Source organism: Camelus dromedarius, chromosome 5, assembly GCF_036321535.1.
Source record: "Camelus dromedarius isolate mCamDro1 chromosome 5, mCamDro1.pat, whole genome shotgun sequence".
Lineage (NCBI taxonomy): Eukaryota > Metazoa > Chordata > Mammalia > Artiodactyla > Camelidae > Camelus > Camelus dromedarius.
This window is the reverse complement of record NC_087440.1, coordinates 35,039,314-35,053,542: the sequence shown is the minus strand read 5'-3', so window position 1 is coordinate 35,053,542 and position 14,229 is coordinate 35,039,314. Positions and strand designations below refer to the sequence as shown.

The 14,229-nt window shown below is 32.7% G+C and overlaps 1 long non-coding RNA gene across 1 annotated transcript in view; it reads right to left on the bottom strand.

The window, feature by feature from the left end:
• LOC105094197 (uncharacterized) overlaps positions 1-14,229 on the bottom strand; it is a 1,056,246-nt gene that overhangs the window by 248,090 nt on the left and 793,927 nt on the right. The window contains exon 19 of the long non-coding RNA XR_004137286.2: positions 11,249-11,446. This is a non-coding gene — a long non-coding RNA (uncharacterized LOC105094197). The remainder of the gene's footprint in view (positions 1-11,248; positions 11,447-14,229) is intronic.

Here is a 14,229-nt window from a genome sequence, read left to right as displayed (position 1 = left end):
TAGAGAATAAATAGTTTTTGTCTTCTAATTGGAGTATTTTGTCCATTTAAGTTCAATGCAGTTATTAATATACTAGGATTTTGTAGTAACCTATAATGAAAAAGAATATGAAAACAAATGCCTGTGTGTATATATATATATATATATGACTGAAACATTATGCCATACACCATAAATTGACACATTGTAAACTGACTGTACTTCAATAAGAGAAAGAAAGAAAGAAAGAAAGAAAGAGAAGAAAAGAAAGAAAAGAAAGAAAAGAAAGAAAAGGAAAGAAAGAAAAGAAAAGAAAGAAAAGAAAAGAAAAGAAAAGAAAAGAAAAGAAAAGAAAAGAAAAGAAAAGAAAGAAAGAAAGAAAGAAAGAAAGAAAGAAAGAAAGAAAGAAAGAAAGAAAGAAGAAAGAAAGAAAGAAAGAAAGAAAGAAAGAAAGAAAGAAAGAAAGAAAGAAAGAAAGAAAGAAAGTCTACAAATAATAAATGGTGGAGAGGGTGTGGAGAAAAAGGAACCCCACTGTTGGTGGGAATGTAATTTAGTGTATCCACTATGGAGAACAGTATGGAGGTTCCTTAAAAACCTAAAAATAGAGTTACCTTATGATCCAGCAATCCCATTCCTAGGCATATATCCAGAGAAAACTCTAATTCAAAAATATACATGCACCCCAATATTCATAGCAGCATTATTTGCAATAGCCAAGACATGAAAACAACCTAAATGTCCATTGACAGATGACTACATAAAGAAGCTGTGGTATAATTTATACAATACTAATACTACTCAGCCATAAAGAATGAAATAATGCCATCTGCAACAACATGGATGGACCTGGAGACCATCAGTCTAAGTGAAGGAAGCCAGAAAGAGAAAGAAAAATATATGGTATCACTCATATGTGAAATATTAAAAAAAAGACAAAGAAACTTATTTACAAAACAAAAACAGACTCATAGACATAGAAGACACACTTACGGTTACCAGGTAGGAAAGTGGGTAGGAAGGGATAAATTAGGAGTTCAATATTTGCAGATATTAACTACTGTATCTAAAATAAATAAATGATAAGCTTCTTCTGTATAGCACAGAGAACTATATTCAATATCTTGTAGTAATCTATAATAAAAAATATTAAAATGAATATATGTATGACTGAAACATTACATTGTACACCAGGAATTGACACAACATTGTAAAGTGACTATACTACAATAAAAAAAAAAGGCCCCACTATATAGCACATGGAATTATATTCTATATCTTATAATAACCTATGATAGAAAATATGTGTGTGTGTGTATTACTGAATCACTTTGTTGTATACCTGAAACTAGCATAACATTATAAATTAACTATACTTCAATAAAAAAAACCTAAAAAATTTAAAAAGGAAGTTAAGATAAAATGGTTAAGCAGTATATATAATCAAAAATGCATGTTTCAAAGTATTATAGGATACTCCTATCCCAATTATTAAAAAAGCAAATATATATATAATGTACATTTTATATATAAATTTACATCTATATGTATGATTGTGTATATACACATACAAAATTAATGGTAAAATTTATAGCATGTAGTATGTGCTGCTTCTGCTGTTGCTATAGCTACCTGGTGATTAGTTTTCTTGGCTAGTGTTTGAGCCTGAAGGCTGAAGGAAGGTGAGCAGGAATACTGCATTAGAAATCAGTAATTCCAAGAACCAGGAGAATTGGCAAGACACTAGTTTCTCTCTGCCTTCAGTCCCATCACTTGCCACCCCTCAGCAAAATTTGGTAGAGGACTAGGGTGTGGAGAATTTCTATTTTGAGATAATTGTTGTTGCTTTGAGTTTTCCAGATATGCCAATCAATCCCTCTGCCTCAGTCATTACCATTAGATCGATTGATCTCTTCTTCACCTGCTTGATTTTCTGTCCCTGGAAGGCCTTCACTTCCACCAATTTTTGCAACCAGAAGCTACTGTAGCTTGCTATTAAACTAGGAAGAGCTCTGCTTGCTGATTAGCAATTTATCAAGGCTTTAGTGTACACAGCTCACAAATAATCATAGATTTATACGACTTTAAGATTATGCAGATTTTTCTTGGTCTTCTCTTTCCCCATCCTCAACTGGAAGTGGAAGCCTAACCATTTTTCTTTGTTACGTTCTTTTGCATTTAATAGACACACACACACTCCCACAGTCAGTCTCTAGTGCATTTAAGTATCCTTTTGCTTTCCCATAATTTCAATCTTCATCCATCTTTCAACACTGAAATTTTTAATACTGAATTATCCTTTTATGCCAACACTCTTAACAGATATCTAATTAATATATGTCTTCATATATATATAACAGATACATAAATCTGGATTCTATTGACTGAAATAACAATGTATTTATAATCCTCCAAAAATCATTTGATAGAATTAAATATTTAAACTTCTGTTTATTCTGTTTATGAAACTTTACTTCTCAAGAGTGAACATAGAGCTGATCGAAGAATTCAGCAAGTTAGCAGGTTACAAGATTAACGTTGAAAACTCAGTTTCATTTCTTTACACTAATGATGAATCAACAAAAAAAGAAAGTAAAGAAACAAACCCCTTTAAAATAGCATCCAAAGTAAGAAAACACCTAGGAATAAATCTAACCAAGGAGGTGAAAGAATTATACAGAAAAAACTATAAACCATTGATGAAGGAAATTAAAGAAGACTTTAAGAAATGGAAAGATATCCCACGCTTCTGGATTGGAAGAATCAATATTGTTAAAATGGTCACACTGCCCAAGGCAATCTATAGATTTAATGCAATCCCTATCAAATTACCCAGAACATATTTCACAGAACTAGAACAAATCATAATAAAATTTATATGGAACCACAAAAGACCTACAATTGCCAAAGCATTACTGGAGAAAAAGAAAGAAGCTAGAGGAATAACTCTCCCAGACTTCAGACAATACTATAGAGCTACAGTCATCAAGACAGCATGGTATTGGTACAAAAACAGACATATAGACCAATGGAACAGAACAGAGAGCTCAGAAATGAACCCACAAACTTTTGGTCAACTAATCTTCGACAAAGGAGGCAAGAATATACAATGGAATAAAGACAGTCTCTTCAGCAAATGATGTTGAGCATGTAAATCAATGAAGCTAGAACACTCCCTTACACCATACAAAAAAATAAACTCAAAATAGATCAAAGACTTAAACATAAGATAAGATACAATAAACCTCCTAGAAGAAAATATAGGCAAAACATTATCTGACATACACCTCAAAAATGTTCTCCTAAGACAGTCTACCCAAGCAATAGAAATAAAAGCAAGAATAAACATATGGGACCTAATGAAACTTACAAGCTTCTGCACAGCAAAGGAAACCAAAAGTAAAACAAAATGACAACCTATGGAATGGGAGAAAATTTTTGTAAATGAAACCAACAAAGGCTTGATCTCCAGAATACATAAGCAGCTCATACGACTTAATAAGAAAAAAACAAACAACCCAATCCAAAAATGGGCAGAAGACCTATAGAAGCAATTCTCCAAGGAAGAAATGCAAATGATCAATAGGCACATGAAAAAATGCTCAATATCACTAATTATCAGAGAAATGCAAATCAAAACTACAATGAAGTATCACCTCACACCAGTCAGAATGGCCATCATTCAAAAGTCCACAAACAATAAATGCTGGAGAGGCTGTGGAGAAAAGGGAACCCTCCTACGCTGCTGGTGGGAATGCAGTTTGGTGCAGCCACTGTGGAAAACAGTATGGAGATTCCTCAAAAGACTAGGAATAGACTTACCATATGACCCAGGAATCCCACTCCTGGGCATATATCCAGAAGGAATCCTACTTCAAAAAGACACCTGCCCCCCAATGTTCATAGCAGCACAATTTACAATAGCCAAGACATGGAAACAGCCTAAATGTCCATCAACAGATGACTGGATAAAGAAGATGTGGTGTATTTATATAATGGAATACTATTCAGCCATAAAAACCGACAACATAACTCCATTTGCAGCAATATGGATGTCCCTGGAGAATGTCATTCTAAGTGAAGTAAGCCAGAAAGAGAAAGAAAAATACCATATGAGATCACTTATGTGTGGAATCTAAAAAAAAAAAAAACAAAACAAACAAAAAAACACATAAATACAAAACAGAAACAGACTCATAGACATAGAATACAAACTTGTGGTTGCCAAGAGAGCAGGGGGTGGGAAGGGACAGACTGAGATTTCAAAATGTAGAATAAATAAACGAGATTATACTGTACAGCACAGGGAAATATATACAAGATCTTGTGGTAGCTCACAGCAAAAAAAAAATGTGACAATGAATATATGTATATTCATGTATAACTGAAAAATTGTGCTCTACACTGAAATTTGACACAGCATTGTAAAATGACTATTACTCAATAAAAAAAAGTTAAAAAAAAAAAGAAAAAAGAAGAATGTCCATACATTTTTCCCATGTTAAGTTTCCAGAAGGAGCTTCAAATAATAATTTTTTTCATAGCCAATGGTGAATTTCCCCTGAGAAATATGTATATTATGATAAACAATAATGACATTAATTTCTCAGAAGTTTTAAAAAAATGTTATTTCAGCTAAATATTCAATTATTTTACTTATAAACTGTACTCTTCTTAACAATTGTGTTTTTGAATGAAATTTTGACTGATTAAAAATGGCAGCACAGAATATCAAACCAAAAAATTCACAAAATCCTTAATAGAATTCACTATTTTACAAAGTCCCACTTTTTATACAGTCTATACATAGTATAGGTATTTTAAAGGTATTTTTAGCAGTTGACTTTCTTATTAAATAATCTTTCTATATTTTGATAGGACAATAGTCCAAACCATTGTCTTTCTCTTTCTTCCTACCTGGACCTGGAATACCTGGAAGATATATATGATGGCTGACAAAGATCTCCTGTCTTATGACCATGAAGAAATAAACACACCTGTAAATGACTGAAACAAATATGAACTGATCAGGGACTATACTACTACCTTAGAGCCACTACATGGGCTTTAGGCTACCTATAATAAGCTCTTCTTATGAGAAATACACATGAGCCACTTTTTATATAAATAATTGGCTGAAGACACTTCTTCACTGATACAAATATTTTAAAACACTGATGAATTAAACATACAAATATGGAAAAATTTTATATCACTTTGTCTGCTGTAAAATTTGAAATTGTTTCTTTATGGATCAGTAAGTCATTTAATGTTCTTTCACTCTTGAGTCCACATTGTAAATTAAAATTATGTCAGCTTTGAAGAATAACCAATTTGAAATTATGATCTAAATTTATACTTGTATTTTGACTAACAGCAAGATTTCTTGTTACTTACTCTATCTGAAGGAATAACATTTATGCAACTTCTAAATACATAGAATAACCTGTCCTCATGAAGGTAGAATATCTAGAATATGTTTAATGCATTTCATTTTTTGAGGAAAAGGACATCTTTAGTAACATTGCCTCAAACATTTAGTTTAAAAAATGAGAGAAGAAATATATTATAGGTTGTTTGGATTTATTCCCAACATGCCAAGTTCTTAGAAGTCATCACTCCTTTCCTTATAATAATAAAAAAAAAAAGCTAAAAAAATGAAAATCAATGATTTTTTTTCTTGGACATATCAGAGAACTGAGAATGCAGAGCAAATATCATGGCAAAATTGAGAGACAGGCAAATCAGCCAAGATCTACTTCTTGGGACAGATGTTGCTGAAGCCAAACCTTGCAGAAACGCTTAAGTGGTAATTTTGGCAAATTACTGGAGGCTAAATATGGATTAGTGTGAGGGGAGAAACTCCTGTGGGGAAGTTTTATACATACCCCCGAACTTCCATGGGTTTTATTTCCAAGAACCCCACAAAGTTCTCATGGAAAAGGCTAAGAAAGATTCTTTACAACTCTGACAGGGCAAGGATAAGAGTAATCATATGAAATACAACAAGTGCCTTCTTCATAGCACAGCTCATAGTCCAGGGCAAATGATACAGCACAGCCTTATCACGTCTTGGGGAGGGCAAGCATTTCTCTCTGCTGAATCTTCTTGTCTCATGAGGGGAAATAAAAGACATACTACTGGAGAAATAATTGTAAAGGTCATAACAGTACATAGGTCCACACTAAAGGAGTGAGATTTAATTATAATATTGTAGAATGTTTCCCCTCCCTCATACCTTAAAACTTAAGCCAACAGGACTCCAGTATAATAACTGGGATTACAGCTGAAAGAACTGTTAGAAGCAGACACTCTTTGAGGAAGACTACTTAGGAAAGCCTAAAGTCAACAGAGGAGACATAAATAAGGAAGCTAGAGGAATCTGAAGCCTCTGAACCTAGATTTATAGCAAACACTAAATACAGCTCAATTTCTAGCCAGATTAGCATATATCTTCACATTAAAGGTCTATTTACCTCAGTACCTATTACTGATACAACATGTCTGGCTTTCAACAACAACAGCAATAAAATTACAAGGCACGGCAAATCAAGAAAAAAAAAGTACAGGGGGGAGGGTATAGCTCAAGTAGTAGAGCACATGCTTAGCATGCACAAGGTCCTGGGTTCAATCCCCAGTACCTCCTCCAAAAAACAAACAAGCAAATAAATAAACCTAATTACCCCTAACCCCCCCAAAAAACAAAATGGCATAAGGTTTAGAAAAAAAAAGAAAAAAAATACAGTCTGAAGAGATAAAGAGATCTTCAGAATAAGATTCCGTGACGATGCACATTTTGTAAGTATCAGACAGGTAATTTAAAAGTACTATGATTAAGAAGTTAACAGGTCTAACGAAAAAAGTAGACAACATGCAAGAACAGATGGGTAATATAAGCAGAGAGATGAAAACTCTAAGAAAGAATCAAAAGGAAATACCAGAAATCAAAAGAACTGTAACAGAAATAAAGAATGTCTTTGATGGGCTCATTAGTAGACCAGACACGGTTGAAGAAAGACTCAGAGAGATTTAAGATAGTTCAAGAGAAATATTTCAAACTAAAATGCCAAGAGCAAAAAAACAAACAAACAAAAAAAACAAAACAAAAAACAAAACAGAACATCCAAGAACTGTGGGAGAACTTGCAAAGTTGTAATATATGAGTAATTGGAATACCAGAAGGAGAAGAGAGAGAGAGGTGAATAAATACCTGAAGCAGTCATCATCAAGAAATTTTAAAACATAATAACATCAACCAGATCACAGACCCAGGGAGCCCAGAAAATATCCAACATGATTATCATGTCAAAAATGCAACAACTAGGCATAATACATTCCATATACAGAAAATCAAAGATGAGAAAAATCTGAAGAGAAGCCAGAGGAAAAAATACATTACCTGCAGAAGATCAAGGATAAGGATTATCGCCAACTTCTTGTAAGAAAAGCACAAGCAAGAAGAGAGTGGGATGAAGTACTTCAAGTGTTGAAAGAATAAAATCATCAATTTAAAATTCTATGTCTAGTAGAATTATCCCTTAGTGAAGGAGAAATAAAAATTATCAGACAACCAAAAGGTAAGAGAAGTCTCTGCCAGCAATCTCATTCTGCAAACATGTTAACAGAGGTTCTTCAGGCAGAGGGAAAATGATATAGGTCAGAAATTGAATCTGTATAAAGAAAGGAAGTATATCACAGAAGGAATAACTAAGGGTAAAATAAAATATTTTATTTTTATTCTATATTGGTATAACTATAATTGTTTAGAATGCATTGGGTTATTATAGCTGGAAATGGATAAGTGAAATGAATGACAGCAATGTTATAAGAAATGGGAATGAGGAATTGGAAATACTGTTAAAAACATTGTAAACTGACTATAGTTCAATAAAAAAAAAATACCTTAACATATGAAGTGGTATATAATGTTATTTGAAGGTGATTTTAGATTAGTTTAAAATGTATATATGGAACTAGTTCAAAATATGTGTTCATATGTTTAAGAGTGACCTTGAGTTTGATGATGAATTTATAATGACAGGCTCAAAAATTTGATCTGTAAAGGAAAAAATTCATAACTCAGGCTTTATTAAAATTTAAAATGTCTATGCTATGAAAGACCCTACCAAGAGAATACAAATACAAGTCACAGATGGGAGATAATAACTACAAAACATACATCTGATAAAGGACTGGTATCTAAAATACACAAAGAACCCGTATCTAAAATACACAAAGAACCCTTAAAACTCAACAACAAGAAAATAATCAACTGGATTTAAAAAATGGACAACGGACCTGAACAGAATCTGCACTAAAGATAAACTGATGGTAAGTAGCACATTAAAAGACGCTCAACACAATTTGTCATTACAGAAATGCACACTAAAACAATAGTGAGATACCACTATACACTGATCCAAGTGGCTAAAATTTATAGACTTAAACAATACCAAATCCTGACAATTATGCACAGCAGTAATTATTCTTATTGCCGGAATTTAAAATGGAAGACAGCCTGTCCTTTCTTACAAATCTAAAAACAGTTTCACCATATTCTTCAGCAATCATGAGCCCATATATTTATCCAAATGAAATGAAAACTTAGAGCACATAAAAATGTACACACAAATGCCTACTGCAGAATTTCTTATAATCATCAAAAACTGAGAGCAATTTTAGATGACTTTGAATAGGTTAATTGATAAATTGTGGTACACCCATACAATATAGAATATTATTCAGTAATAAAAAGGAAGAACTCTCAAGCTGCAAGAAGAAATAGATGAATGTTAGATATCTATTGCTGTGAAACAAGTTTCTCTGAAAATGCTACCTACTTTTTGATTCTAACTATATGATATTGCGTAAAAAAGGCAGAATTATTGAGACAGCAAAAAGATCAGCAGTACCAGAGGGGAGGGTAGAAGGAAGAGGATTGAATAGGTGAAACACTGGGAATTTTTTTTAGGAAATTGCAATGATCTCTATGATATTAAAATGGTGGACACGTGACATTATTCCTTTGTCAATATCCATAGAATTTTTGAGCCGGAAGAGTAAACCTCAATTTACAAAATTAAAAAAAAATATCTTTTGGGAAGTAGAGATTGGAAAAGATTGGACAGCAGATTGGAAAGCAGAATTTGACAAACATATAACTATTAAAACGTATGAAACAATCTCACTGAAGTGGGTGACAGAAATAGGCTTAACTAAGTAACTTTGGAATTGAAAGGAGACTGTAAGATTGAAAGCAACAGGAACTGTAGTAAGCAGCACAGTACTCCAGTTAATAAGGTTTTTTCTTTCACAGGGGTACAGCTTCACCATTCTGATAACACTATACATGTATACTGCAAATGAACAATTACATAAATTGGTGGTGGATGGTGGAAGCCAGATCTTTCACTGTTTGAATGAGAGTTTACAAACAAGGTGAGAAAGCTAGAATGAGCCATGTGGTCATGTCTTTAAGTGGAAGACATCAGTATGAATTCATATTTAGCTTAATATAGATATGTATGTTCACATATAGAAATATTTACAATTAGGTGGATACATATGGGCTATATTTCCTTGCTCTGTCAACTGAGAGGGCCTGGGAGCAACAACTCCCCAGAAGCAACAAGCAAACCTAGCATCCATATCTTGGTTATGAATGTAATTCTTTAATAAAAGTTAACACATTAATCAGTTAAATATAGGTCAAAATTGCAATACCATATTTTGTATTTCCAGGATTCTCACAAAAATGTATTTAAACTGTGTTTTTAAAAGCACTTTTCAAGGATAAAAAGGTCATTTTTTCAAGACTATTTCCCCAAACTACTAATCTTCACAAATACCTCCACATTCCCACATGTCTGTTTGCTACCATGAACTACTGAAGAGAGGATAAATAAAATATATGGTGTCACTGAGGAACCTTAGTTTTCAGTAAAATAATCTTTGTTCAAATAAAAATACATGAAAATATCTTGTTAGTATACTGTAAGGAATCACTAAATAAAGATTTTCTTTGAGTAAAATCTCAGTTATTCAATAGGCTATATTCAATGTTACAATCCCTTCTATAAATTTGGCAGGATTTTTAAGGAGAAATGCTTCCTCCAAATTTGGGAAACTTTTTTATCTGATGGTTGGGTTCTAGTTAGATTCTGGTTCTTACCAAAATAGTTCAAGCCAAATGGAAAAATTTTGCAAAACATACAGGCATATGGCATTAATATTAGAATTATGTGTAGAGAGGACTGAAAAACATCCCTTTCGAATTCTAAGTTTTAGACAACTTAGTACACAAATCAATCAAGAATTAATGACCATGTATGAATAAAAAGTAAGTTCTCTCTTAGGGAAGAAAAATCCTATTACCCCCAATATGCCAGGTATTTTCAATGGCTCTACTGAAAAATTTCTCACTTACCTATATAAGCTGAAAAGTTCTGTACAACATGGTAGAGCTCTGAATTGCTATCATAAATTGAGCAAGCTCGTGTCTCAGGCTACACTACCTGGAGACTGATATACTGAGATGGAGAGAATGAGACAGAGCTGGGCATAGCAGAGAAATGTCTACCCTTCATCTCCTCACCACATAAAAAACAAAAGCACAAATCAAGTCCACAGCCTGAAACCTAGCATGCCAAGCATACAGGTTGCCATGCCATACACAAATATATTAAATAAATTAAATATGTGTAACAGAAAAATAAGAGGTTTTTATGAATCTGTTGCCCAAAATTAGGAATTCCTTTTCTCATACATAAAGCAGACAGAGGCTGTTAAGGACACTATAAAAAACACTTCAGTATTTCTGTAACAGTATAGGTTTCTGAAAGCCATAATTATTATTAGAGTTTATTAACTAATCAAACTTGATATCCTCTTTATTTTGGCAAGGAGAGAGAAGAGATAATACCAGGAGTCTGAGGAGATGATCAATATATCTAATACCTATGTATTTCCTTCTTTGGCCCGAAATGTAATTCAGAACAAGATAAATAGAATCAAAATCTGAAGTTGCTGATTTAATGCCTAGATAATAGTGCCCAGACACAACGAGAAAAGATGAAAACCTGTTACCCTCAGCTTGGTTTAAAACTTAACATTTGGCCTGGAATTCTGCCTGAAAAATCCATAATAAGGACAAAAAGTAATCTGGTGTAGCACAAGTGACCTCGCCAATATATGCTGAAAATCTGGTATATAGAACTCTGCTTATTTGAATTGAGTTTTAAAGTTTTTCCTTTAAAAATTATTTACTTACTTCTGTATTGTCATTCCAAGAAACTCCAACCGAAACAGGACAGAGTCACACACAGGAGGTTCACCAACAGCCTTCGCAGGGGGCGTGCCTCCGCTCTGGGCTAGCTCCAAGTAGACGTGAGCATCAATTCTCAGCCAGTATGATGGCATGTGCTAGATCTACGTGCTTGCTTAACGTTTTCCCCATCCTGGTTTTAACCTGTATCATGGAAACAAAAGAAGACAAGGGGAATCAGTTACCAGCTTTACTAGTTGTTCTCTAACTCAGCACAATTGAGACTATAGCTGGGACATTAAGGCTAAAGAGGGGCCCTCAGACTACTTTTCACAATATATACATTTATATATGTCAACATGTATTCACAACACATGGTCATGGTCCAACCCTGGAACACCATGGAGACACCCATCTGAGTTTCTTGAGCTTGGACAGGTCCCACCACATAAGGAGATGATTATATTTACATTACTCTGTGACTATCCTCAAAGGATGATTGAACTACCTTAAGCTAACTCATATATGTGGAATCTTCAAAAAAAAAAAAAAAAAAAGAAGACACAAATAAACTTACTTACAAAACAGAAACAGACTCACAGACATAGTAAACAACTTGTGGCTACCAGAGGGGGAAGCGGATGGGAAGGGATAAAGGGAATATGAGATTTGCAGATACCAACTACTATATATAAACTAGATAAACAATAAGTTTCTACCATAAAACACAAGAAACTGTATTCAATATGTTGTAATAACCTATAATGAAAAAGAATATGAAAAGGAGTATGTGTATGTATGACTGAACCATTATGCTGTACACCAGAAATTGATATAATACTGTAAGCTGACTATACTTCAATAAAAAAAGACAATAGTTTTTTGACTATTCAGCCATAAAAACAGACAACATAGTGCCATTTGCAGCAACATGGATGTTCCTGGAGAATGTCATTCTAAGTGAAGTAAGCCAGAAAGAGAAAGAAAAATACTATATGAGATCACTCATGTGTAGAATCTAAAAAAAAAAAGAAAACAAAACAAACAAAAAAACACATAAATACAAAACAGAAACAGACTCATAGACATAGAATACAAACTTGTGGTTGCCAAGAGGGCAGGGGGTGGGAAAGGACAAATGGGGATTTCAAAATGTAGAATAGATAAACAAGATTATACTGTATAGCACAGGGAAACATATACAAGATCTTATCGTAGCTCACAGCGAAAAAAATGTGACAATGAATATATATATGTTCAGGTATAACTGAAAAATTGTGCTCTACACTGGAATTTGACACAACATTGTAAAATGATTATAACTCAATAAAAAAAAGTTTTTAAAAAAGGCAATAGTTTTTTGGTTTTATTTTAATAAGGCAAAATTTTAACTTGAACACATTATATTCCTAGGTAAACATCAGGCCTGGAATTTTTTTTTTTTTTAATGAGTTGAATATAAAGAGAGTCAGGAAGAAGACAAATAGAACTACAACTTGAATGTAAAACATAACAGTACTCTAACCCTCCAAATTATGTCTTTGACACATATCACTGCTAATCAAAATGGAAAACAATATATAGAAAATGTGGGGCCCTCCAAAAAAGCTGGTATGATGTTTAGACTAAAACTTGATAAATTATAAGTGCTTTATAAAGGTACTTTTTACTTTTTAAAAATGCAAATAATTCTCTGTATAATCATCCATAACTTTATACTTTATAGATCAGTCATTTACTGGACACCTATAGATCACCTACAGACTAAAACTTGATAAATTATAAGTGCTTTATAAAGGTACTTTTTATTTTTTAAAAATGCAAATAATTCTCTGTATAATCATCCATAACCTTATACTTTATAGATCAGTCATTTACTGGACACATTTCCTAGTTGTAGACATAAAGTGAAAAACTATGGGATTGAGCTACTGCTATGTCACAAATTTGCTTAAGTAAATTCACTTTCTGTGAGCTCCATTTGCTTCATCTATAAAAGATCTAGACCAAATGACCTAAGGTTTTTCCAGCTATAAAATCCCCAAAGCTTAATCTCCAATTTACTTTATGCGTAGGAAAATTTTTTAAAAATGAGTTCTGTCCATCTAATCACTATGGTATAGTCAACCAAAAATTGCACATTTCATATTTATTCTAGGCACTGACAGTAGTTTTCATACACCATGATATTTATAAGTAAGAAAAAATTCAATGTGTTGAAGTCAAAGATCACACAGGATCATTATTAACATAAAGATATATGACTTGGCTCTATTCGTAATTATATCCACAGGTAGATAAACATGAAGAATGATCTTTTATATGTCTCTGATGTTAAAGTTACATTAAGTCCTTCTATGGCAGTATAATATAAAATGTTTTTTTTTTTCTTTAAACTGATGACGGCAAAGGGACAGTAACAATAGATAATAATATACCTTACAGTTGGAAGAATGATTTGTCCATGGTTTTAAAGCTGTTCATGAAGAAACAAATATGAATTCTTATTTTTAATGAATAGTAATTTAAGATAATTTAAAAATCAAAATAAAAACTATTATTTTAAAATATCAACTGAAATCTTGGTTAAAAAATTATTAATATGTTGTTCACTCCTAGCTTCAATATTACAATTTTGTTTTTTATTAACCAGGAGTTAGGTAAGTTGAAGTCAGATGTTTTACAAGCAGGAAACATTACAGGCAAAGGCACAGAGGTTCAAAATTTCCAGGCTATAAGGCGAATATAATTGGGAATAATGCAGGTTGCTGAAGGGAAGGTAATATGAAGCCAAGACCTCTGAAGTTAGAAAAACTAAGGATTTTCATTTCTATTATCCATGCTGTGGAAAGTATATGCAATATGAGCAGACATATGAATCCTGGTTTCCTCATCTTTGAAAGAGAAATAATAGTAATTATTCCATTGAGATATTAAGAATTAAACAGGATAATGAAGGCAAAGTATGTCATATATTTCCTGGCAAG